Source organism: Saccostrea cucullata, unplaced genomic scaffold (assembly GCF_032062105.1).
Source record: "Saccostrea cucullata isolate Sc308-1 unplaced genomic scaffold, CSIRO_AGI_Scuc_v1 ctg4688, whole genome shotgun sequence".
In the NCBI taxonomy this organism is placed as follows: domain Eukaryota; kingdom Metazoa; phylum Mollusca; class Bivalvia; order Ostreida; family Ostreidae; genus Saccostrea; species Saccostrea cuccullata.
Genome location: NW_026924948.1, coordinates 128263 through 155883, shown reverse-complemented (window position 1 = coordinate 155883; position 27621 = coordinate 128263). Strand labels below are relative to the sequence as shown.

Genomic DNA, 27621 nt, shown 5'->3' with positions numbered 1-27621 from the left:
TCACATAATATTATTGTCAATGGTTCATGATATACTTAAGATCCAATTTTGTATAAAACTCACAAAACATAATAACTTTAATGTTACTCAGCATGGGTCTTTTACTGTATCCTTATTTAACAGTGTCGTTGGATATTAGACTATTTCAAATTTAACCTTCTAAAAAGCTTAGAATTACAATTAAATATATATATTTGTTTTAAATGTGTAATTTTAATATTGATACAGCATAAGTCTTTTACTTCTATATTCATGGGTTTCTAGACTAAAATACTCCAATCTTATAGTGGGTGTAAATAATAAAGACAGTTCATTTTATTGTAAGCACAGACGTTCGTTGTATATGTTTTACTTTACTGAGGCAGCCACCCTGTAAAAAAAAAAGATGTTTATTCTTAATGAAATTGTGTTACTATTTCATGCATAGGTTAATTACGAGAACGTTATAATTTCAAAGAAAATATTTGCTTTTTAATTATATTTTATAAAAAAATATTTACATTCATTGTAGTTTTCCTTTTGAAATCCATTAGAAATTCACGACATTCAAATCTCTATAACACTCACGCAACCTTGTCAGGGCGCTCTAATATTGACAGTAGGAACTACAGGCATTTCAATACTCTAGGAGCACAAAAGTATCCAATGCTTCACTTCAATTTAATAAAAAAAAACAATAACCCTAATGAATTAACCTTAAAATGCAATAAGAGTTCGTTTAAAATTAATTTGTCACTTTTGTCACGATATTCCTTTGTGTTATTAAACGTTGCAACGTCACAAACAGCTCTTATGTCAATTAAGCACACCAGTTTTGAAGTTTGCTAAATTCACTATTAACTTAAAGATGAACAATATAAATATTATAGAGAGGAAATTACAGAATGTATGTATAATCATTGCATTCATATTTTGGGATGTCGTCGGTCCTATAACACACCTTGCCGTACCGTCAAATAATCATGCGGCACTCAGGCGCGCTATTCATTTTTTCAGCACGGCCAGGTGTGGTAAAGGACTGACGACATCCCAAAATATGAATTCAATGCTTTAGGAAAATATTTTAGTATTACGTAGAATATTACTCAAGACATTCTAATATCCAACGACACTTTTAAAGAATATAGTAATAATCATTATTTTTTTTATAAAAAAAATGTTAATTATTTTATCTTGATTATATATCCAAAAAATATTATTTAATAAGAACTTCAAGACATTATATCATCAGTATTGTCATATCAACACTTCTGTTAATTTATAAAAGATTATTTCCATTTATCGAAACTTCTAGTCAATATGTTTTCCAAGATTTGTGTGACTTTGTTGAGCACTCAAACAAGCTAAAGTAAGCGGCTTTGAATTATTATATAATTTTAATTTGATTTTTTTTATGGAAATTTCTGTTCAATACAAAATCAATTTCCCCTTTATTGTAAAGGTAAATGCTGAAATAACAATTCATTTTGTACCTTAAAAATTTATTCCTATACAAATCCATAAGAAAAATATAACATTTCTCATGTTATACTGAGCATGCTGAAAAAAGTCGATGTTGGACCGCTGAGTGAGATGTTGGAACGTTTGATGAGATACAGTATTGGACCGCTTACGTCACAGAATGGGCGGGGCTTTATCTCATTTTCATTCGTTGGTCTAAAAAGTGACAGACATGAGGTCACATCACGGGAGACAATACAAAATACATGCATGTTAAAAAAATAAAATGAAAGGTATAACCAAACATTTATTGACTATGTTCAATCTCGGACAACAAGCGTTTTGTCGACCCTCGAACCCAACTGTCTGCTTTCGACGTAACGGCCTCAAGTAGACAGGTGGATTTGTGGGTCTGACAAAGCGCATTTTGTTCTCAAACTCAATCTTAAATGATTATGTTTATAAAATGCTTGATCATGCAATAGATAGGAATTTTGCTATGATAGAGAGACCCAGCCAGAATTTTGTCCAGAACATGTAGCTGTGTATTGATTAAATGTGAAGTAACAACCATTTTGTCATGCATTTTAATTTCTGAAAGAGTATTTTTCATCTTTTTTTATACTGTATAAATATGTTATCTCTGTTTCAGTATGTAAAGCATACATATTACTTTTTTCTATTTGTGTCACATGTATTTCTTTATTTTATTAGATATTTATTAAAAAATATGATTGATAAGTTATAAATCGTTTTCTTTTCATGAAAAGAAATGCAATGTTTTCGAAATGACTTGATGAAGACGTATTCAAAACGCATACAATTGAAACATATACGCGTGTTAGTTAAGGCATCACACAGATAAGAATAAAGACTTTTTTATAATATGTAACACTAATAAATCGGTAAAGTCATGGATAAAATTTCATTATGCATTATTATTTCTTTATTATAAAACTATCATTATGCATTCTATGGAATTTAATGGGACGTATACAACAGGAACGTGACGTCTATAATTAGAAAGAATGCCTTAATGAAAAAAGTCAAAAGTTCAACACTACCCTGGGGATAATTAATTTCAATTTGTAATAATAGTTGTGTAAAATATCCCTGTGCCATGAAAAGTACTGCTAGAATCCTACTGTCCTATCACAGAAATAATTGTTCAACACTTTCGGACGAAACCTTCCCAAAATAATTACATTTTGTTCTTAAGATCGAAAAAAGGCATAAATTCCCGTTAACTATACGATTCTAGCAGCAACTTCAAAAATCAATAGACTGAGAACTTTAGATAGAAACAAAAATTAAGTTTCAAAATGTGCGGCGTAGTGTTGAATTTTTTGCATCTTTTTTGTCACGAACGGCAGAGGAAAGGCTGATCGGCAAGTAAACACCCTGTCTGCCTTTATTCTACAAAGAAATAGTAGAAATATATGAGCATACCTTACAAACAAATATTCCGTTTAATTCATTTTCTAACATCCTTGCTCGAATATCAAAGAAATGGTGCGGCAAAGACCTTCTGGTCAGTCTACTGAATGTTTGATATAGGTTCATCAAAACAAAATTCCAACATTTTGCTCTAATTGCAAAGGCGGCAAAGGAGGAATTAAACCGAACTTATAACGCCAATACTGAAAGAAAAAATTATCCAGATATTTTTATTATTATTCATTTTGTGTAATACAACAATAAACACAAACAATATACACTCTTTAGAAATTCGAACTTGGTAAAGTTCCTTTTATGACAGTCGAGTCTACTAAGATATTGTTGCTAAGGGGAAACAGCCTATAAATAAAAGACCTTTACTAAATAAATATTAGTTTTAAAACTTGCCTACTGGTTTACCTGTAAATTTTGGACTATTGAATTTAAACAATAAAATCATTTTAAATACAAAGCATAATTTTAATTCCTTTATTTATTAAAGTCTTATGCAGAATTGATTTTTTTTCAAACACAAGTTTCAATAATTTGGAACCTCCTTGGCAATATTCGATTAGATTGTAACACGTGATTAAGGTGTTCGAAAGGTAAAATGCAAATATGTAATTCAGCTTTGAAAAAGAAATAGTATTATATAAAACTACATAAGTTCATAGAAAACTGAATACATTAATCTTATCTTATCCCCTATAAAGCGCAAAGTTATAGACATAATGACCGTATAAATTGATGAATTAAATGAAAAACATATTTCTTTTTCAGGCATCTCACGTGAGGGGTATCGGCGGATAAGAAGCCTGGGACAAGTTGTTGTTCAGTGTTTTGAGTGTGTAGAGCCCACAGTTCCCTTCTCCGAGGTCTCTACCACCAGCAAGCTCCTCTCACGTCATCTCCCAGACGCAGAGAGCACACGCATAGTTGAGGAGTCCCTCAACATTCCCATCGTTCCCCACGCCGAGCCACACCATCCAGAGGATGAATCACTCAACTACCACTCCTCACCCCAGGAACTGTCTCCCAGAGAAGCCGTCGTCACCTTCCAAGTCACCGAGAATACGATTCACTAATGAAATAATTGAAAAATTGCATGAAGTTTATTTTGACCCCGTATTTCAGTACTGTCTAAGTACAATGTACTTTAGTCGTTTATATTTAGTTTTTTTTTGTATTAATAAAAAAGTAGTTAGGTAAAAGATGGTTTGATAAAAAAAAAAATGTTGTTCTCATCTGCAGGACAAATTGATGAAGCTGGTTATATCTGACGTAACTCTAAATGATTTATAAAAGTAATTATTGTCTGTTAGCAAATGCTAAAGGAGCACACGACGGGTGTGATAAGTCAGAGGGGATGGTCCCTTCTTTAGGGCACCTGATTACACCTTTAATGTTTTGAAGGTCCGTGTTTGCTACATGTATATATGCTCCTCTGTCATATTGTTAAGTAGACCTGTGAGTTTGAATGCTGTTCATGATCTCCATATATCTCATGTTACTTATTTATCCCAGCTGATATGCAGGACCACAGTTATCGTGACGTAGCTAATAAGTGTCTTTGAATGTTCGATAAATTTCGCACACGTAATGATGTGTGTTTGCCGGATCTTCGTCATCACATGGAAAATCCTTCTCACTGGAGGCAGCTAAGTGGGTCTCTTCCGGCTGATTCGTTTGCATGAAGATTTTACAGTGAAAGTCGAAGATAGATCCATCGTGGAATGTCCATTTCCCCTTCTTTCGATCTGTTTCCTCTCCCTGAAGCCACACTTTAAAAGGATACTTGGAGGGGGGAAGTTGTACTGAAAGATATCAAAATAATTGGATTTGATTATCATTCAATGAATACAGCTTCTTCAATTGATGAATACATTTTAAAGGGAATTAATTTAACTCGTTTTACTTGTAACTTGTAGAGTATTTGTCAAAATGATGAGCGAAATATCCTCATTACCTACAAATTCATATCGAAGTTTTTTTGATTTTTTTTTTCATATTCCCTTTATATACAATGTACAGATTAAATACATGACATGTGTTAATAATTTCTTCATGTTAAAGAAAAAATATAGGCTATACATACACATATGCCTTTGAAAAATTTTGAACTTGTCCCTTGAGTCAAGTTTCATGAGATCTCCGCCCTCTCTCACACAGCTGCTTACAGCCTCTGTGTGGTTTACAAATAATGGTACAAACTTCAAACAGATCTCAAAGTAGGAGTAGTTATAAACCGTGTATCCAGGAGGACAGTGGGCTGAAATGAAAATAAAACGTGACTTTATCTTTAGATTCGTTAATTGATAAAAAAAAAATACATTGTACATTTCGACCATGTGTGTAAAACTCTGTTACGTAAAATTTCTGCACTCCGTAGAATTGAAAAATATCTGCCTGTTGAAACACGTAAATTGTTTTATGTATGTTATATTTATAATATGTCTGTATGTGTATAACTACATGTATGTATCTTTAAATTGTTAATTGTCAGAAGACCCTGGGGATGAATAGTGCTTGCACTAATCAGGTTACCTTCTTTAAATAAAGTATTATTATCATTGTAATTATATTGATTGATTGATTGGTTCAAGGATTGATGGATGGAAATATGGATTTAATTATTCATGGAGTGTTTGACTGATTGTCGATTAATTGTTTGATGGATGGATTAACTGATTGTTTGATGGAGGGTGGATGGATTAATTGATTGTTTGATGGACGGGTGGATGATTTAATTGATTGTTTGATTGACGGGTGGATGGATTAATTGATTGTTTGATGGACGGGTGGATGATTTAATTGATTGTTTGATGGACGGGTGGATGGATTAACTGATTGTTTGATGGACGGGTGGATGGATTAATTGATTGTTTGATGGACGGGTGGATGGATTAATTGATTGTTTGATGGACGGGTGGATGGATTAATTGATTGTTTGATGGACGGGTGGATGGATTAATTGATTGTTTGATTGACAGGTGGATGGATTAATTGATTGTTTGATGGACGGGTGGAAGAATTAATTTATTTTTTGCTCATTTGAATAATTAACTGATTGGTTTATTAATTTCATAATAGGTTGATTATAATATATAAGTGCTCCAATTGCCACCAAAATAAATTTTGGCTATTCTTAATGACAAATAATTCCTCCCCTACGTCAGTTATAGCGAAAAACAAAATCGTCGATAATAAGAAGTAGGTCAACACATAGAGAATCGGACTTAACAGTGATGATATAGGGGAATAATAGGTAGCACATAATAAATGGTCCATTTTTTCCTTAAAGTTATTTTAAGTACAGTATGTCATAATGAGGACAATTTAAATGACAATTTTAAATAATTTGATTATTTAACAAAATAAAAAAAGGATACAGAGGACGATGTTTAATTATTTGACTGTTTTTTTTAAATATATGAACTTGACCTTGAGATTGAAATAATAATTTTCATTTTTTAGAACAAGTTTTTTTTTTTTAATAGAAAATCAGTTAAAAGGGTATTATTGATGTTTTATACTGCATTAAAGGAAAACAAGATAATACATTTTAATTGATATAAAAAAAATCAATTTTCAATGTTCTACATTATTAATATATTGAATTATTTGTAATAAGGATATACCTTCAAAAGATTTAATTTAGACAACTGAATGAAACAAAGTTAATAATTTATGTCATTTAGAACATTATGAGTTGAAGGCTGTTTCAAACATAATGAAATAATAGAGAAAATTATCATAAAACAACAAACTCTCAGTATAAGAAAAAAAAAAACAAATAGTTAGCATATTTCTATTTAAAAGTATAAAATGTTTTATCTGTTTATTAATAATTACAATACACTGGTGAAAACACTTTTAACATTTAGATAATTTGAAATACAAGATGAAAACTTCAAAGCATTTTATTCTTAAGTAACATATGTCATGTCATATTATGCGTTCTTTAGATGAAATATGTGAGGATAGCAGTGTTGAAGTCAGAGAACCTTAAAACATTCATTAATTGGAGCAGAGAAAACATGAAAATCTAAAAGATCGGGGATGGGAGCACGTACCATGGAAAAGTGAGCATCCACAGGCGACCGGTCACACCCGCCGTGTGCTCTCTGACATGATCGGGAAATAACCGGAAAATCAGTCAACAATTCAGTGTGTAAATAATTGAATAACAATTAGAATGAAAAACGTTAGAATACTATATATTTGTAAAAATATGTATAAATGATCTTGTATGGAAGATCTAAGTTTACGTTATGCATGTTATGTGTACGATATCAATCAGAATTGGATGGTATCTTTTCTCCAGATTAAGAACAAATGAGTATATTTTAAGTACATCTCAATGAAAAAAATGTATTCTATTAACATAAATCTATGACATCTCTTTTTTTAATGTTTTTTTTCAAATACAAAATAAAACCAAATAGCAGATTTATGTAAAAAATTTTTAAACAGATGAAACACTCACGAGGCATGAACGATCTCCACTTTTGATTATGAGAGATATTGCCAGGAAAATCTACACAACATACACAGTTCGTTTCGTTCCCATTATAGCTGAACGTATAAATATGCTTTTTGGTTGATAGACAATCATAAAGGCAATGCGAAATACTTGGAGGTTTGTTCCTCTGCAGGCAAGTAGAAGTTGGTTGAATGTTTACTTGAACTGCATTCCAACGTTCACAGTTATTTTGAAAAGATTCTCCATTTGTTTTCACGAGAAGAAGATTCGAAAATATTAATAGCAGTCTAATTATGAAAAATTGAAAATTAAGTTTCATTGTTCTTTGTCTGAAACAGTTGTAAAACATTCTCTGCAAAGCATGCAAAGCTCGAGATGAGAAAAGCGTTCTCTGTCTATATGTCAGATTTGAACCAATCACAAGCTGTATTTCTTTTGCACACGTGACTTTTTAACTTATTATTTATTTCAGATATATAGCTTTGATATTATGATGTTAATGAGTTTTTTTCACTGCTACAACTGTATAACTTAAGCTTAATACAAGGATAATTGCCTTGAAAGTATGAAAGTGACAACTGTATAGAAAAGTTTATTGCCAAAAAAGCTGTAGGATGTTTGTTTTTTTCATATATCATAATCACATGATGGTCTCTGACTTTTCTACATTTATATTAAGTTGTATTTAAAGTTAATTAAGTTGTATTTAAAGTTAATTAAGGGACCAGGCAACATTTATCACACTGATGAGATCTTTACAAACTGGAATGGGGCGATGAGTTTTTTTTTTCAACGACGACAACTACGGGGCAAAAATATTTTTAGCATTAAATACCCCTCATTTGACAAAAACTGTTTTTTTTTTCCAATATTCAGTTACATTTATTGAATTAAAAAATAATGTAAAGTTATGCCTTTAAAAATTAAACAAAGGATAACGGCAACATAAATCTTTAGGATAATGGAAAATATTATTAAGTGACGAGCATTGCTAACAAAGGTTATAAACATGAACAGACAAACATCTATCGGTGTTTGAAATATCTGAAACCCGAAAGACTCCCTATAACCTTAAGATTCATTAATATAACCTTCAAAGAATATTTTTTGATGTAAAATACCCTTTATGTAAAATATCATTTTAATGATAATAAAAAAAGTATTTTTTTTAATTACCAAATAAATTGAATTTCAGATTGGCTGCCTTTCTTTGGATTTTTATTATTGCGTAACTTCATTTGCAGTCTGTCTTACTAAACCATGTTAAGAAATATAAAGATTGACTTCGAAGTGCGATATAATTAAGCATGAAAAATAGATGAGTGCTCCTACTTATATATTCTCTTCTGATACTTTATTACAAAAACATGACAGGATGATTCCTTTTTAATAAGAAACCTTGAAAAAACCTGATGTTTTATGTACGTCAAATTTGGTTTTATTTCAGACTTGCATTGTAGAATATCTTGATGATTGTACATGTATCGAAAATTACCTAAATTGATTCTTCCAAAGCCAATTTACCTAGTGTTTAGTGATTTTAATGTCATCAGATCTGTCAGAAAAATTATGAAATTATATATTATATATTGATTTAAAAGTAAACTGGCCTTTGGGGTATACTTTCGTTGGGGGAATTGTGGACATTTGTGTGTTGTTGTCCCCCAAAGATTATCTCTTATGAAATTGAATCTGTTTGTTTTCTTAATTCTAAATATATATGAAAATGTTATATAAAGTATATGTATGTTGAATATTATATTATCTATCTATACATAAAACTGTATTTTTTCAAAGGTTCTACTTTATTGAAGTGTGTATATCTAAATATATGTATACCAAATATTAAATGTACTGATTCTTTCTATCTGATCCAGGGAGCTCCTGACACCCCAGATGAAGATATATTTATGAGGGCCTCCGATGAGGTATTACCTCCACTTTTTTTGTTAAAATATTATGAAATAAAATTGAAGTATAAAAAGTATTACCATACCTATCAGTGGGTTGTGTTTTGTCTGAGGTTTTTGACATTAATTGTAAGACCTTTTTGCTAATAGTACAGAAAACCCCCTCTAGGTGATCAATACTAAACGATTACAGAGGGTGTGTCGACCGCCATGGGATGCTCTCTTCTCCTTGGGGTCTTCTCCCAACTTTTTACCCATTAGGCGTTCTGTTTTTACTGTATTCATAAATAGGTACTATTTTTAGGCCTTCAAATTCACCTTTGCTATAAACTCATATATTAGTTAAGTTGATTAATTATTTGTGATTGAAGAAATGGTAAATCATTGCTGAACTGACCGACAGTATAGGAGCTTTTTTTTTCATATTTGTAATAAATTTGAAATATGAATAAAAAAAAGCATTGCAAAATAACTTAATGTAGATATAGCAATGTAAACAAAAACAGAAACACGCCAAAAAAATTGACATATAAAATTAAAAAAAGAAATGTTGAGATCAAAGGATAACAAAAACTTGAAATATCAATTAAAACAAACAACCAGGCGTAATGAATAAAAATTAACATATGCAGCTTGATAATGACCGACAAAAAAGCATATTTCTTTATTTTCTCTCTAAGACAGAGCTTTGTCTTATCATAAAGATAATGAAAACCAGTTAATGTAATCAGTTAATGAATTTGCAGTAAAAATTTAATAATATATAAGTATACGACTGCAATCCAGAAAAAAAATGATCACCTGACTTTTTCCACAATGCAACGTGGCCATATTTTTCTCTTCAATGATGAAAGATTTTCTATATTTCATCATCTCTTTAATTCTGATAGTATATACGTGATTTATTCATATCTCAGAATCTTTCCGTTCATCCTAGACCTAAAAAGTGTATCAACAATTATAGTTTGGACTTGTACATGTAGGTTAGCTCAATATATATGTTCACTGGTAAGCTGTCCATAAAATGGCCATAGCTTTGAACAGAATAGGACGGTCAAAATGAAAATAAAGAGCGATATCCTGTATTTTTCTTTATCATAATTTACACTTTACGTCTCCCGTCTCAAATCTAATGAGAAAAGTTATGAGTATCAATAGGTTTAACACGAGTTCTGGGAGCTGGAGAATAAGCATTCGGACTGGTTGGGTTGAATTTCCTGATTTATTTTTGCAAAAAAAATATTGTGTTTTGGTTGGCCTCTAAGAGATATTCTCTATTATAATATGAAGATATATTTATAAAACTGTTGATGTACTGGTTCAAATTACTGTTTCTCTATATGAGTCTTGTATGCAGAAAACATGTATAAATTCGCTGCCCTTCATCGGCAACAGGTGGTATCTCCATAGGAGTAATAGATTAAAAAGAGGTACTCTCCCTAGGAGTAATAGATTAACAAGAGGTTCGTTAAAAAAGAAAAGAATCAATGAGAAAGTATTCTTTATTGTAAGGTTTTAAAATCTAGTGAAAAAAAAATCTATAAATCCCTATTTCTTTTGAAATGTACATGTATCTTCAAGGAAAGTAAAAACACCCCGCATCAAACAGACAGTTACAAAACAATTTGAAGCTAGATCTACATAGAATAGAAACTGATTTTTTGAAATAATCCTTTTTCATTTATTTTTTAAGAATGTTTAGTTTATGGTTATGCAAATTGTCGATTAAAGCCTCGGGACCAGTGCGCAGTAAATCTTTGAATTAATGTAATAATCTTGATTGAAAAGGCTATCCACATCTTAAAGTTATAGCAGCTGATTCATCTTTCCTTAGTTTGGAGTTTAAAGGGGATCATTCCGTAATTATTTTGTAATGCAAAATTTATTTAGTGAGTTTATTTTTCGTTTTTTTTTTTGTATAGCTGAAAGATACACTTTCATAAGATAGCTTGTCCTTTTTTATGCCGGCGTACGTGTTTTCCTTTATGATATTTATTTGTACAATTATGTGTGCATCTACTCAGAAAGTATTTTTCCCTCTGCAATGCCTTGTTTATAATTGCACTTACATAAAAAAAACGATCTTGTTTTTCTGGGGTTGTTTGTTTATCCATACATTTTTTTTTTTGGTAATGCTAGATTTATTTAGGGAGTTTACTTTTCGTTTTGTAGTTGAAAGATAAGGTTTTCACATGATGGCTTATCCTGTTTTACCCTAGAGTAAATTCATCGATTTCCTGAGTGATATTTATTTTTGCATTTTATGTGTGCATTTACTCAGAAAGTATCGTTCCATCTACAATGCATTGTTTATAGGTGCACTTACATAAAAATAATAAACGATCTGGTTTTTCTATGGGCTTTCTGTAAATATTTATTTATTTCAATCCGTAGTTGGCAACCGCAACTAGCTGCTTTTGAATATTGTTTCTGATATTGAATATCAACTAATTTTTTTTATGAAATGATTTAACAAAGGGAAATAAAAACCCCAATATCGAGATGATCCAACTTAAGGATGTCTTTTATAAGAAGAAAAGTAAGGGAACTCTTTTCCTCATTTCTCGATTCATATTTTTTGTCGAAAGTATGAGAAATTGTTTTCTTAAATGAATCAAAAGAAGAAGACACTTTTTATGCTGATGTGTGATAGTTAATAAAAAAGCGTGCATCACACACAATCAAAAGCTTTCTCGTCATCAATAAAGGGTTTTCACATTTCTTTCCTCGTTTTAAAAAAAAATTCAAAATTGCGTCCATTAAAGTGCATCCTTGTCGGGATCTGCGTTTTACAGAACTAAAACTCCAGTACTCTTGTTCCGTGTTCTTGTTCAAAGAACGCTTTCAAAAAGATGGTTTTATGAATTAGAAATAATGACACTTATATATTTCATTTGTATGCCTTTTTGATAGGTCTTCATCAAGTCATTTCGAAAACATTGCATTTCTTTTCATGAAAAGAAAACTATTTCCAACTTATGAATGTTAATGGGATTTGTTTAATAAATATCTAATAAAATAATAAAATATGTGTTACATGAACAGAAAAAATTAACATGCATGTTTTACATACTGATACATAGATAACATATTTATACAATATGAAAAATATTAAATATACATTTTCTCCGAGATTGAACATAGTCATTAAATGTTTTGTTATATCGTTCATTTTAATTTTTTTAAGATTGTATTTTGTATGGTCTCCAATGATTTGACCTCAGGTCTCTCACTTTTAAGACCAGCGAATGAAAATGAGATGAAAGCTCCGCCCATTCTGTCACGTAAGTGGTCCAATATTTCATCAAACGGCCCAACATCGACTTTTTCATCATCCTCATCAAAACATTAGATATGAAAAACTTTTTTCGTATGGATTTGTACAGGAATAAATTTTAAAGGTACAAAATTAATTCTTTTTTCAGCATTTAAATAATCATAACCTGTATAATAAAAGGGAGAATTGAGTTTGTCTTGAACAGAAATTTCCAATAAAAAATATATCATTAAGATTTTGTATAATGTATAATTCCATTTTAGGCACAATTAATACCCGCTAACTTTAGCTTTTTGAGTGCTCTTGAAGATACAAAGTCACATATATCTTGAAAAGCATATTGACTTGTTTGACTTGACTTGAAAGACATAATCTTTCATTCTCAACATTCTATTAATTTTTGATAGTCAAACTTTTAAATACATCCATGTTGACTGACATCAAAGTAATCTTGTTTTGTCGATTATATGCATAGTTGGTTCTAAAATATATCATGATATAAAAATTTCATGCAGTTTAATTGTTAAAATATCAATAACATCATATCCTCTCCCTGTAGAATATAATAGAATAGTATTTGATTTAAATGAACTACATCAATAAACATATTTAAACAAAGCACCAAGGATTGAATTGCTCATCAATGACAGTAAGTATTCAAAAAACAAAAAAAAAACAGAAACAGAGCAAACACGGACTTTCAAAACCTTAGAGATGAGATAAGTTGCCATGAAGGAGTGAGCATTCCCTGCCGACCTGTCACACCGCTGTGTGCTGATTGTCATTATCGAGTAATAACGCAAGCAAACTATCATATAAACGACAGTCTGCAATGAAACTCAATTTTCAGAGTACCAAAACTGAAATTCAGATTTAATTTTCATGTAATAAAAATACTGTAGATTCCTTATTTTTCGCGAGTGCCTTTTTTCGCGAACTGGCTCTTTCACGTCAAATCGCGAGAATTAAAATTCGCGAATGGACGGTTGATCAACGGAATTTATACAGATTTCAGTGCCATCAAAATAAAAGCGAGTAATATTTTTTTCTTGAACGATGCTTCTAGCAAAATTACGAAGAAATTAATCCCTCGCGTATAATCAGAAATCTTCAGCTGTTTTTTTTTGTATTTATATGTTATAATATGTATTATGATATCAGAAACAAATGTAGCATTAGAAAAAAATGGTTTCAAAAATTTTATAATTAATACAGTATAATTCAGTAAGACCATGATAAGACTTTTGACAAAAAATATCATCGCAAGTGAGTTAAGCTATATATGGATATTTCTATGCAAATGAGCTAATAAAAATTCATAAGTTGTATATTTTTTGTACAGAGAAAGCTCAAATTGATTTTCTATGCATAATTAGTACCCACAGTTTATTAATGCAAGTGCACATTATGACGTCGTATCAAGACGTCACTGTTCTCTCCCATTCAAGGTAATAAATAACATCAACAAAATCACGTCGGCGCAAGGGCATATCCTATCTAATTTAAAATAAACAATGTATAATATTAAGGAGAATATTATTAAAATTAATACAATTGCTGCACAAATCATGTGCATTTCTCAAACGATAAAAAAAATTAGGAAACCTACACTGGACTGTGAATTTTTACCCTGTTTAAACTTAAAACTGCACGGTTGGTAACTAAACAATTGCAATGCTGACATTTGTGCAGCAATATTTCAAATTCTTTGTGTATCCTGCTTCTTTTTATACCTTGCTTCTGTAAAACAAAATAAGGTATGCCCTTGCGCCGAAACGATTTCGTTGATGTTTCTTATAAATGTGTGTAGTAGAGGCCGATGACGTCTTAATATGACGTCATCATGTGTACTGGCTATTGCATGTCGTGGGTACCAAGAATGTATTAGAAACAAGTTTTAACATTTTCTGTGTAGTAGGTAGAGTAATTATGGAATTTAATTAGATATTTTGCATAGAAACCTCCATATGAACCCTCTGTTCTGTATAATGTAATTCATCATAATGAGAAGGTTCGCTTATTTGACCCAGTTCTTGGTATCCTGTATTGTCTTCCACTTTATCATAAATCTCTGTGTTAGGCTTGGTCCGGTCAGTGGACGCTTGTTTTGCGCTTTTCTCTTCTTGACACGTTTCTTTGCATATCTTCTTTCTACAATTCCTAAAATAAAAAGAGTATTTAATCATGTACAATCAAGGAAATGTACGTGAATTGATGAATTCTGATGAACTCAGAAAACACATTTTTGTATACGTTTTCGAAGAAAAAGAAACAAAACAAAACTTACCAGATAACACACAAAATATTTCAAACTACGCTTATGCACAGCGTGGAGGCCACACCGTAAAGATATGGACAGCACTGACTCGTTTCATCAGAATCGGCTAATATGACTATAATTAAAAAAAGTTACATAATTGATTTATAATCTTGATGAAAAGTTTTCATGTAACAAACATTTTCAGTTTCAACATATTAAACTTTTTTTAGTCTATGTCAGTGATATGAACATTATTGGATATATCTTCAACTAAAAACCATCAAAGGTACTGCTTTTTATATATCTTCAATTTAACAGACAAAATAACAGCTGAAGTGGATGCTATTAATAGCGGAACTGGGTGTTAACAGCGGAACTGGATGTTAAGGTAAAGTAAAGAAAACCACTTTGTCAGACCCATTATATTAGACATTTCCCAATTTGTGATCCTTTCAAATACATCTAAGTAAGTTTTCAAAATGTATCACTTACATATACTCCATAAATCAACTATTGAATGAAGACTTATGTTGAAATACATTGTCCTTTTGTGAAAATGCTTATTTTTCCTGATTATCCTGACTTAAAATTTATAGAGGGAATAGACATGTTTTGCATGGCTTAAACAAAACTAGATTAAATAGTGACAAAAAGTAGCAAAACACAACACAAATAAAATTAATTATAGAAAGCATGAAAAAATGTATTATATGGTGAATGTAAAATCCTTAAATTAATTTCAAGTCTATTTTATATATATAAAAAAAAGAAGACCAGCGATTTCCTATTCAAACTCTCACGCTCTTGTTTAGAGAACAAATTCTACATATTTTTTTTTCGTCTTTGATTGGCCGGTGTTCTAACCCACGTTCTGTTGATCTATCGATTGAGCCACTGTGATGGTTATCCATAGGTACAAAAGCCCAGAAGGCCCATTCCAGATTCAATTTTCGAAATACGAGATTCGAAATTCGAGTTTCGAGATTCAAGATCCAGATTAACCAATCAAAAGGCTCATTCGAGATTCGAGGTTCGAAAAACGAGATTCGAAAATCGAGTTTCGAGATTCAAAATCCAGATGAACCAATCAAATGCGGGTTCAACATTTGATTACTCCCCTTAATTATGTTTTATCTATCAATAAATCGTTTAATATATTTAAAACAAATGGGTCATTTGATTAAATAACAGTGCAAGAAAGGGGTGTTATATATATATCAGAAATATATATTTCAATTTATATTATGACTTCTTAAATATTGAATAGAATACATTTATCAGGAATATATACATTTTCGCATTGTATACATTATTTAAAGGGTTGTTGACATAATAATAAAGTTATAAATAATGTCTAAAGATTACCAAAAGCCCAACCACTACCCGCAATACCTGCCTATGTTTCCCAACACTGAAAATGTTACTTTAAAAAATTTGAAAGGAAATGTAGCCTTGATAAATAAAAAAGGCGTTCGTTTTCTGAATAGAGGGAATAAATAAAAATAAAGTTTTTAATTATTTATCTTCATCTAAGGCTTTAATTTCTTGAATAAATAAACAATTATATATACAATACAGATTGCCAATATGAATTAAAATAAATGCAGCATTCATTTTATCTGATATCAAACAGTAGATTAGTCTAAATAAGCTGCAGAACTTTAGCGTTATGGTTATATATTTTGGTCTCTGACCACAGATTTACATGGTCAAAGATAAAAATATACTCGTAACAACGATAAGACAATATAATATTCTATATATACGTATTTTCTGTGTTGTTTAATGAGAAAAATAAGATTATATATGCATTTTTCAAGATGTAAAATAAATTTTATATTTAGTTCGTTTTAATACATAAACAATTTTTCTTGCATTATCACTAGCAAATGGTTAAATTGTTATAAATATATTCAACGAATTCTTGATAGTAAAAATGTAATTAAGGGAAGTGATCAAATGTTGAAATCGCTTTTGGTTGGTTAGTATGGATCTTGAATTTAGAAACTCGAATTTCGAATCTCGAATTTTGAATCTCGTATTTCAAAAGCTGAATCTCGAATGAGCCTTCTGGGCTTTCGTACATAGGCATTATTTCCTTACATTTGTCAATAACACAAAGTCAACACCCTAAGCCAGACATAACAAAAAAAAAAAGAGAGGAATCAACTAAAGAATGTTTCTGGTAAATGTTTGAGCCTATATAATTTTAGCTTTCTATTCGTTTACTACGATTAGATTAGAGAAATTAGGCATATCTCAATAATATAATAAATACTGTACAAACGTTTTTGTAGAAGATTTACTTTAGAGTTCTATAATGAAAACTTAAAATTAAGTAATCTATACGCAGTTAAACAGCGAACAGAAAAAATAAGAAACACCTAAAAAAGAAATACGAGTGGCATTTCAAACTTTTTAAAGATTCCATGTAAACTGTTAATATAAGAAATGTTTTTGGGGGGTTTTGTTTAAGACCTTTTCACAATTAGCATAGATGATGCACATGTACATGTATTTAATTGCAAACATTGTTATGTAGAACAGAATTACTTTTATCACACTTTGTCCCTTTCCACCCCGCTTTACATCCTCCTTGACATTCCCCTGATGCTCTGTTACATCTACCAGGGACTCCACAGTTAATATTACATGTTTCATTGCAGTTGTAACCATGACGTCCCTCTGTACATGCTAAGATGTAAAAAAAAAGAATAAATAATAAAGAAATGAAAAAAACAAAAAAACAACAACAACATAAAAAACATTCTACTAAAAATTAAATCCACAGTACATGTGCTTTTTTAAAAACATTTTCTTAATTTTCATGTTTTCATATTTTCAGGTAGTGTATATTCAAGTTTGTTCAAATGATGATCCCTGGGGATAGTGCAGGGCCAAAATGGCCGACCAAAATTTTACATAGAAATATAAAGGAAAATTCTTTAAAAACCTTCGTATGAAGAATGACAAAGCCATAATTTATCATATTTATATGGAAGCATCATCAGGTAGTGTAGATTCAAGTTTGTTCAAATGATGATCCCTAGGGGTAATGCAGGGCCAAAATGGCCAACCAAAGTTTAACAAAGAAATATATTGGAATTTTGTTTAAAAATCTTAGTCTCAAGAATGACAAAGCCATAATTTATCATATTTATATTGAAGCATCATCAGGTAGAGTAGATTCAAGTTTGTTCAATTCATGACCCCGGGGTTAGAGCGGGGACAAAATGGCCGACCAAAGTTTTACAATGAAATATATAGGAAAACTATTTAAAAATCATCTTTTCAAGAAGAGAAAATCCATGATCGGTCATACGAATACTTATCAATAATAAATCAATTTCTACTTTTTCCTAGCCACAGTGCTAAGGTGAGCGATGTGGCCCATGTTCCTCTTGTTTTATTTACTATCAAGTTTCTCTAATCACAATTTTTCTAAAACAAATAGAAGTAATTGTGTGCCCCCATTTAACAATAAAGTGAAGCAAATAAAAAGACTGAAGTACTGACTGAAAAAACATATCGAAGTGTTCTGATAAATTTGTTCTCTTCAAATCAAAATGCAGGGAATCAATAAATAAGATTAACTTTCTGATCATTTCCATTTAAATAAAAATTTGAATAAAGCTAATAATATTGGTGAAAATCATTTTTTTCTAGAATTTTAAAATCTTGAAGAGTAAAGGAGATGGATATTTCACTTTAAATCACAGATATGAGACTAAGGTAAGTGGAATTTAGCATTGTTGTATTAAATTTTTTTGCAAGCAAGATGCAGACAACAAATCAATAAAAAGGATGTTCTTCATTTGAAGATATAATTGCTAACCCATCAAAGTTTGCCATATTTAAGTATATTAATCATTATTGAGATAACATGTTTTTTTTTTCATTCCATATATTATTACCCTCGTTTTATGCACAAGGCTGCAAAATTTGTGATAAATAATAAGCATTTTGACCTTTTCCTTTTTTTAGAGGGTAGGTTGTTTAAAACAATAAATTTCATCTCTACTGAAATAACTATTAAAAGTATGAATGATTTTCATTACTTCATAGTTGATGGGTATCAGTAATTCGTAATGTTTATAAGTTTATAAATATAGCCATTTGATCATTTGTTTAAAAATATTTCTCATTCTTATATAATCATTAAAACAGTACTTCAGCATTCCACCAGTCCATAGCTCTCACGTCTAGGCTGTAACAATGGTCTTTGTATTGCATCCATCCCTCTCCACAAGGGTCTCTCTCTAAAAATAGATATAATGAGGATAGCTTCAAGGAAATATTTAAAACTTATTACCTGGTGTATCAGCAATGTAGCTTGAACAGACAACCCTTCTTTTGAAATTCGATGCATTACCAACTGAGAACATATTAGGTTAACATGTTTGCTACAGTGTAATAGTGTTGCTTTAGCATGCGAAGAACAAAGCAAATTTATACGTATAAACCTTATAAACTCTCCCCATTCTCTGTTAAATTTCAAAAGAGACACTATGAACTTCATTAACAGTTCGTATTTATTTTTGAGTCTAAGCTTTTGCTAAAAGAAAACTGCAGAAGGTATTAGAAGTTCTCGCTTTCACCAAGTACAATCCTTCATTTTATCGAATAGTGAGTTTTTTTTTATGTCCATTAATAAAAAAAAAAACTTCTCAAATTTTTATTCCTCCTTTCAATTAAGGACTTTGCCTCCGTTTTAAAAGGTTGATTAGGGATGCTTAATGCTCCATGACACCTGATTCCACCTATTTTGTTTTTTATGTGTTCATGTTATATTTTTTCTGCTCCTGATTTATATTGTTGAGAAAATTTTTGATTTAGTAATTAAGTGAGTACATGATAATTTACGTTCACGTGTCTTTCAAGCATGTTCTAAATGATTATTAAACAGTGAGCATTAGTGCCCTATCCATAATGCGTTTCTGATGAAATTAGCAAATACATTGCCTCTACCACTAATTAGAAAAAGCACCTTTTCACCATTTAAGATGATATTCAAGATCTCATTTGATCATGTTATTATGCGAAGCCCTTCTTTTATTTTTTTACTTACCAGAATAGAAATTCCAGCCTGCAAGTTCAGCACACAACAAGTCTCGTTTGCAGTTTCTTTTAAGTAGTTTACATAAATTCAAGTTGTTGTTAAAGAACAACCCAGCACATGCTAACATGGAACTTCTCAGAAAACACTCAGTAAGGGTAACGTCCTCTAGTTCAAAATCGTAGCATTGTCCATGTGTAGGTAACATGTCAGTAAGGAAGTTTACCGCCCTTAAATTAATTGTTTCTTGGGTTGACTTAATAGACTCTATCGAGAGAAGAATGATGATAATGCGGTTCAGATTTTTGCGCCATGCATTTTCCATTTTTATTCTGTGACGCTGCTCCTACTTCTGATAAAAGCCACAGTGAGATATCGACTGATAATAAAGTACATGTATATATAAATTGATAGAATCTATGTGCAATGGGAACATTATTGAATACTTAATACATTTTCTTACGCAATGAGACGATTAAAGTTTGCCTATAAGCATTGATTTGTATAAAGAGCCCATGAAATGTCCAAAAAGTAATGCTTTTTTTAGTCTGGTTAGGTATTCTTGTACAAATATCATGTAATGGACATTAAAAAATTAAGCAATGATGTATTGTATTCAAAATTGAACCAATGCAACCATGAGGAAATAATCTATGATGGATGTTGATACACTTAGGAAATACAGTAATCATTAAAACCCATAAACAGACTCAATTCTTATTCAATTTTTAAAACTTGATATTGTTCAAAATGCATTCGTAGGACAACACAAGCATGTAAATTACGTTATTTATTTTAATGCAATAAGTATTTTGATACCCCGGTTACCCATCAACTGGTTAATTTCTTTCCATAATCCTCTCAAAGCTAGAACACCTTATCTTATCCTCCTTCAATGAGTAAAAAGTCTGTAAAACAGTTTGTCGTGTGTTGCCACCTTTGTGACGTTTAATAATTTGTTTGAAATTCTCAAAAGTATTATTAATAATGACATATAATTTTTAGCAGACACAAGATATCAAGATGAGAAATAAAACCAATTTTGTAAAGGGAGATAATCCAAATTTACAGTAATTACCGCTTACATTTAACAGAAAAATAATGAAAATGGGTCTGAAAACGCCACTGACTTGACCGAATTAGGGAAAGTTCAGACCCATAAAGGAAAAATAAATGGCAACACACCTCAAACATAAATCATACCAAAAGTGAGTAAAATTTACAAACATGGGAATAAACATATGTCCCGTAATGCAATAAAACAACAATTTGAATTCACAAGTGTCTTATGAGGGATAAACATATGCCCCCATCACAACCAAATGAGTTTACTATTCCTAGTGTATTATGTCTGTGGGTCCCAAGTTTTAACGAATCACTATGTAGAATGTCCGATAAGGGATACACATATGCCCTTGATGTCGCAAATCATCATCTTATTCGCTGTTTTTTACTAAGTTCACATGTATGTGGTATTCATATAAGGACTGTCTCGAGCAATGTTTTAGATGAGGGATAGACATATGCCCCCATATTAGAAAATATTTCACACTGTAAGCTTTCGCACCATTTTAAATGTTTATATGCACGCGATCTTGTCACCTACCAGCCTAAGTATTAACAAATGACTTAGGCACTATTGTTCTGGATGAGGGATAAACATATGCCCCCATACGTTAATACTCTTGAAAATCACTTCAAAGTCGAGATCCTACACAAATAACAAAACAAATCTGCTCCGAGGATCCACTTCCACTCAAGCATATATCAACATGGTGTCACATGTCTTATGTAATATTTAAATGCATCCGATTTCCATCTACCCAGGAATCTAACCTGACTATCGCTCATCCCTCGTGATGCACAGTAAGAGGCCATTCCGATTCGAAAGGAATGTCCTTTGAATCTATTGACATCCAAATTACAAAACATGAGGCTTTGCTTAAATATGTTTGAAAATTCTTGCCTTGTGACTGCAGTGTTTTGGGGGTAGCAAAAAAGGGGCCCATCGGTCCTCCCTCTCATCTTAATGTAGTGTTCTAATGCCCCCACTGGACAATATTTTAAAGAGTTGCAAGAATTAATTGTAAGAGTAAACACTTTACCATCAGAATGTTTATAATTTTGAAAGTGAATCAAAACTTTACTTTTTGGAAAAGTAATCTGTGAAACTTGTAAAACCTTATTAGCAGTGCCAACTGATGTTATCTCTCCTATTCTGAGGAAGCCGTGAAAAGCCAATAAAAACATTGTTTGAAATAATGCCCTTTTATATATGTTCGATATTGTATGTTCTAAAGCATCACAAATTTTATGCAGAACTACTATGGTTATGGGTAAACGAATATCCATTGAAGGTCTTGATTTGCGACAGGAACTTAATAGTTTCTGAATGAGAAAGCATGATGTATTGTCAGGCAAATTATTAATTTTATGTATATATGCTATTGATGATTCGAGAAATTTGTCGTTTATGACAATGTTTGCAAGACTTCACATAATCGCTGACAACTGGAGACATTTTCTTGAAAAAAAATAATGTCCCTTAAGTTTATCTAGAGTGTCATGAATGCCACTATGTGCAGCCATCGGAGAGTCGTGGTGCATATATAAAATGTCCTGAATCATGTCGTGTGGGATCACCAGCTAGCTTGTATTTGTTTAGCGTTTTGGCTCTCTTTCATTTTGCATGACGAGACTGAAAGAGCATGTAATTGATTAATGCGTAATCTGAGTATTTCAAGAGAATGTCTCTTGTCAAGATTAAAGAACAAAATGGATAAAGGAAATTCTAGCTGTTATAGAATGTTTTTGGAATGTTATATCTTGATGTATAAAATAGAATATGATGTTGAACTGCTACCCTATTTTATACATGAAAACCGAATAAATTCTGATTATAAGTTTTTTGTCACTTACTTTACCGACAGTGAGATTTTTTTTCGCAGATTTTACATTTTAAAACATGGCCATTTTCAGAGATTGCTGTCATGGAAACAAATGCATTTACGTATATATTTTTTTTATTCTCAAATTATAACAATGTATTTTATCTAAATGTACCTGTCTTTTATATACCCAATTATTTTCATGACAGATTCGAATCACCTTTAAGTTGACCTTATGGTTATTTTATTTAAATCGTTATTTCATTCCTATAATAAATATATGTTATATTATTACATCGCTTTCTTTATTTCTTTCAGTACATATTTTTAGTTTTAGATGAGAATATCTTTATATTAACAAACATGCTTCCTGACGTTTTAGCGATAAATATAAAAATATAAAGGTCATCAATTAGAATACACTTATATATTTCCATTTCTTATTTGCTTCTGTGTGAAAAGTCTTTGAAAGTTAGCGGAGTTGATTTCTTGATAATTCCAACGGAATGTAAATGAGGTTTCCGAAAAGGTCAGATGCTAGGGAGGCCTTATATGCATGCAAATCTCGTGCACATCTGCCTCTTTGTCTTACGCAAAGGACGCCAAATATGCATGGAAATATAAAGCCTCACTGTATAGCTTGTATAGTATGTTAGAATCATCAACAATAGTGGGATACGTGGGGTATATTTTGCATATCGGGCTTCGACCACATAATCATGAAGCCTTCGGAGAATATGGCTTATACATGTGTAGAGCGTTTTTGACTATCAATTGTGAGTGAGAAAAGGAGTAAGATGCAGTTTCCTTGAAGTCAATATCTCCATACAGCTGAATTCAGAATAAGCATAGATTTAAGTGTTTCAAATTGTGACAAATGTTCTATTTATAATCAAAAAGTTAAGTGTACTTTGGTCATTAAATACATACAATCTTTGATTTTTTTTCATAAAAGCAATATTTAATAAATACTGAAATGATTTAGGCTTCATTTTCTATCAAAGTATAACAAGAATCAATGATCAATAATTCAAATGGCATTGAAAACTTTTTTTTTATTGTAAATCTTTGCAATACGGGTATAATCTTGGTACAATTTTCTTCTATTCCAAAACTACGGATTCCTGTTATCATAAATTGCTATTTTTAGTTAATCCTTCATTCTTATCTTTCTGCCTTGTACTTTGTATCTAACAAATGATCTTATGACAGATCCTTAAACAAGTCTCCGAAAAAAATTATATTCTTCACATTTCCTTGTGTTCCTTCTAGATAAGTATACATTATTATGTCAGACTACACGTTCTTCAAACATTTGTTTTTTTTCATTTCTCGATATTGTCTTATTGAAAAAAAAATCGTATTTTCATTCTCTTGTGATTTCTACATTGTTTTCTATATGTTTTTAAATATTAGTAAATCAAAACTCCGATTTAGACCATTCAGATGATTACGCATATGGAATATATGAGACATATGACCTTGAGATATCGTGTCCAAATACCTGGTAATTTAAAGGTACCCTATTTTTTATGAGGAAAATTGGTTTTTTAGTAACTGTCGTCTGACCTTAAATGACTAACTGTAACATCTGCAAGATAGTAATTCTTTCTTGATCCAGTAAAGAAATATATATCATAAGACTGGGGTTCAGACAAAAAAGACAAGAAAACAATAGCATTTATTGCATAACATTGTCTTTTTTAATAGATAAGTTTTTTATTATTATTTTGAGTTAAGCAGAGTTTCTAAAACTTCACTCTTCACTTCAGGCTCTGAGAATTCAAGGAATGAAAAGCATTTTAAGTAAGGATATAGTTTAAAAGATAGAATTCACTACACTTTACCCTTCATTAATTCATAATTGCTCAAGTAGATTTGAAAGCTAAAGTAAACCTCCTTTTTCTTTAAACTTTTTTCCATATTTTCAACTTCCTTTCCGAATCACAGAGCTAATTTCAACCATGAAAACCTTTCAGAACAATAAATGGAGTTTAAGTCTCCTTAAAAAAGTCACACCCTCTTTCAGGGGAACATAATTAAGAACAAATGCAAATTTGGTTGTATCTTTTGAAAATTGTCTTCTTAAGTTCACCGTCACGGTAACACAGTCCTTAGAGTGTTCGCTCGCTTTCAATAGGTTGTGACAACAAATATCAGCCTCAACTGACTTAACTTTAAAAAAGGAAGCCTTAGATCATGACATCCCGAGGTAGGGTTCAGGTCAAAATGGACAATCGAAGATTTACTGAGGAGTTTAAAGGAAACACACCCAAACAAAAACATTTCTTAACAAATCATGCCAAAATCACATACAAATCATATCAAACTCACAAATTCATGATTTTGAACTATGATTTAGACATGATCCATTAAATGGATCATACTGAAATCATAAATGACAAATAAGGAAGTACGATCCTGATGTGGTTTGTTTCTGGGGAATGAGTCTCCTATGATTTTCTTGCGATTCAGACATGTGCCATTAACTTAGAAAATAAAGGAACATGAGTTTGAAATGATTCGTTAACTTTAACTGCTAAAGTTTGTGATTTTGATATGGTTTCTTATTTCGTCTTTAAACTCCATACGAGTTACACATGATCTGTTAACTTCTCTGTTGAGAACCATGAGTTTTATATGATTTGTTAACTTAATTTGTCAGAATTGGTTGTATGATCCTGATATGGTTTGTTAACTTTGTCATCTATGATAGGTGAAAATGCAAGCTTTAAATTCACTCTAGCTTGGAGAATCAAACAACATGCATACATCAATAAAAGTCTTATTTAAATAAAAGAGTACAGGAAAATTAAGTTTAAATAATTAAAATGCACACAGCATGTACAGGTATATTTACAAAGACAACATTTTTTTTGAAGTTGAATGAAATTACAAACAAATACAATAATTCATATTTAAATTAGCACACATGTATTTTGTTTAGATAACGCAGCCAGGATTTTATTAAAACTCTCTTCATGTAATATTTGCGATCCACTCCCAATCTAACTTTGAGGCATTAGATTAGGATTGGATCACTGGTCAGTTTCAGAGTCATAGTAATCTTGTTATGCAATTCTCCTGCTGGGCAGCACGCTGTAGTACAGTGGTTTCCATTGACCTAGGTCAGAATTTGAATTCTGATAAATAAGATGTGCGCATTTTCATGTTGCCGATTTAAAAGAAAAGCCTTTGCATCATATAAGCAATAAAAATAAGTGCTGGACTATTAACTCTATACTCGGTGAGTATAATTCATTAATTTTATTATTGACCTTTTTTTAATTTCTAGTTTCTACCAGCAGTGCATGATTTTTTTTTTTTTTTTTTGTAAATGTGTAGATGATAAAATAATATAGCAAAGCTTACATGGATTTGAATTGAAAACTTAATTTTTAAGCATCAAATTGACCTCCTTGATTCAAATATTTGTTGTACATGCACATTTTCATCGTTATATATAATGTTTATTTATAAAAATGAAATTCGTTTGCAGCTACCGACATTTCCATCTTCATGATTAACATCTGAGTTGCATTCAAATTACCAAATTCAAAAGACCCGCCTTTGGTGAAGAGAAAATTTGTGTACGTAAATAATATTACATTTCAACAATAGTATTCTTTTGGTGATTAATCTAATTCTTTTCACTAATGCAATGGGGAAAGTACTTGAATATTTCATATTTTCATGATCAAAAGATAATGATATGTTGATCGATAAATAAATACCACTTTCTCTACGTTTCTTTTCAGGGTGCTTATATACACATATATAAAGAGCTTATATCAGAGGATAGACTCCTTCATTGGGAGCCCTTTCAGTATTTGTGATTCTGAATAATAGATCCACAACTCTGCTCATTCTGTAGTGAACAAATGTTGTAATTATATGCTTTCGCGGAATCATAAATAAGCAGTGATATCAATGAGTTCCGGATTATTCTTTAAGAAGAATGGATTTCTGTGATTCTGTTCTTATAAAATTCAGTGAATAGTTTGGATAATGTTTTATATTTAAATCGTCATATTATTAAGGAAGATCATTTGTTGGGATTATATTTATATGACGTCATGGCTCATGTGAAATATGTGTATAATATTTTTCTTAATTTTTGGTAACTGAAATTATTTATCAAATATTAAAGAGAACTTTATTGCAAATATCAAAGTGTTTAGTTAAATTGTATAAGAAGTAGAATTTTCCTACGAGTTGTTCAATTTAACAGACCATACCAGGATCATGATTTTGATATGAGTTGTTGGCTACAACAGATCATACCAGGATCATGGTTTTAATACAAGTTGTGAGCTACAACAGATCATACCAGGATCATGGTTTTAATACGAGTTGTTAGCTCTACAACAGATCATACCAGGATCATGGTTTTCTTGCTAGTTATTTAGTTTAACAGATCATCTCAGAACCATGATCCATTAGCTCATTTGCATGTGAAATTTTCCTATACCGAAATCATATCAAAACCATGATTTACACATGAGTTGTTAGCATGATCCGATAGGCTGTCTTTTCTGTTTGGGCATCTATTTAAAAATCTTCTCCAGGACAACGAGTTCATTTTAGTCATATTGATATGAAATCATCCTCATAAAGTGTAAAAGCTAATTTGCTCAAAACATGACCTACATGGCTTTGATGGAATCAAAGAAGTTGAAAGAAGTTTTTCATATAGATATTAAAATTTTGTTGTCGAATTTATATATAAATGCGAGATTTTGATGTTCACAAAACAAAATTTGTAACAATTTACATGTATAGCGAGACAATATTGGTTTTTGAAATTTTATATTTTCATTACACATATCGGAATCTTCCAGTAAAAAAAAACCTAGGTAGACCCAAAAAC

The 27621-nt window shown here is 30.9% G+C and overlaps 1 protein-coding gene and 2 long non-coding RNA genes across 4 annotated transcripts in view; 2 read left to right on the top strand and 1 right to left on the bottom strand.

The window, feature by feature from the left end:
- The window catches only part of LOC134267690 (multiple epidermal growth factor-like domains protein 10), a 130633-nt gene that overhangs the window by 67403 nt on the left and 35609 nt on the right, over positions 1-27621 (top strand). The window lies entirely within an intron of this gene.
- LOC134267694 (uncharacterized) lies at positions 14318-17497 on the bottom strand. The gene is made up of 3 exons (XR_009992210.1): positions 17361-17497; positions 14835-14940; positions 14318-14707 (listed from the first exon to the last, which is right to left on the bottom strand). It is a non-coding gene; the product is annotated as an uncharacterized LOC134267694 (long non-coding RNA).
- LOC134267696 (uncharacterized) lies at positions 25911-26895 on the top strand. The gene is made up of 3 exons (XR_009992212.1): positions 25911-25998; positions 26251-26341; positions 26510-26895. It is a non-coding gene; the product is annotated as an uncharacterized LOC134267696 (long non-coding RNA).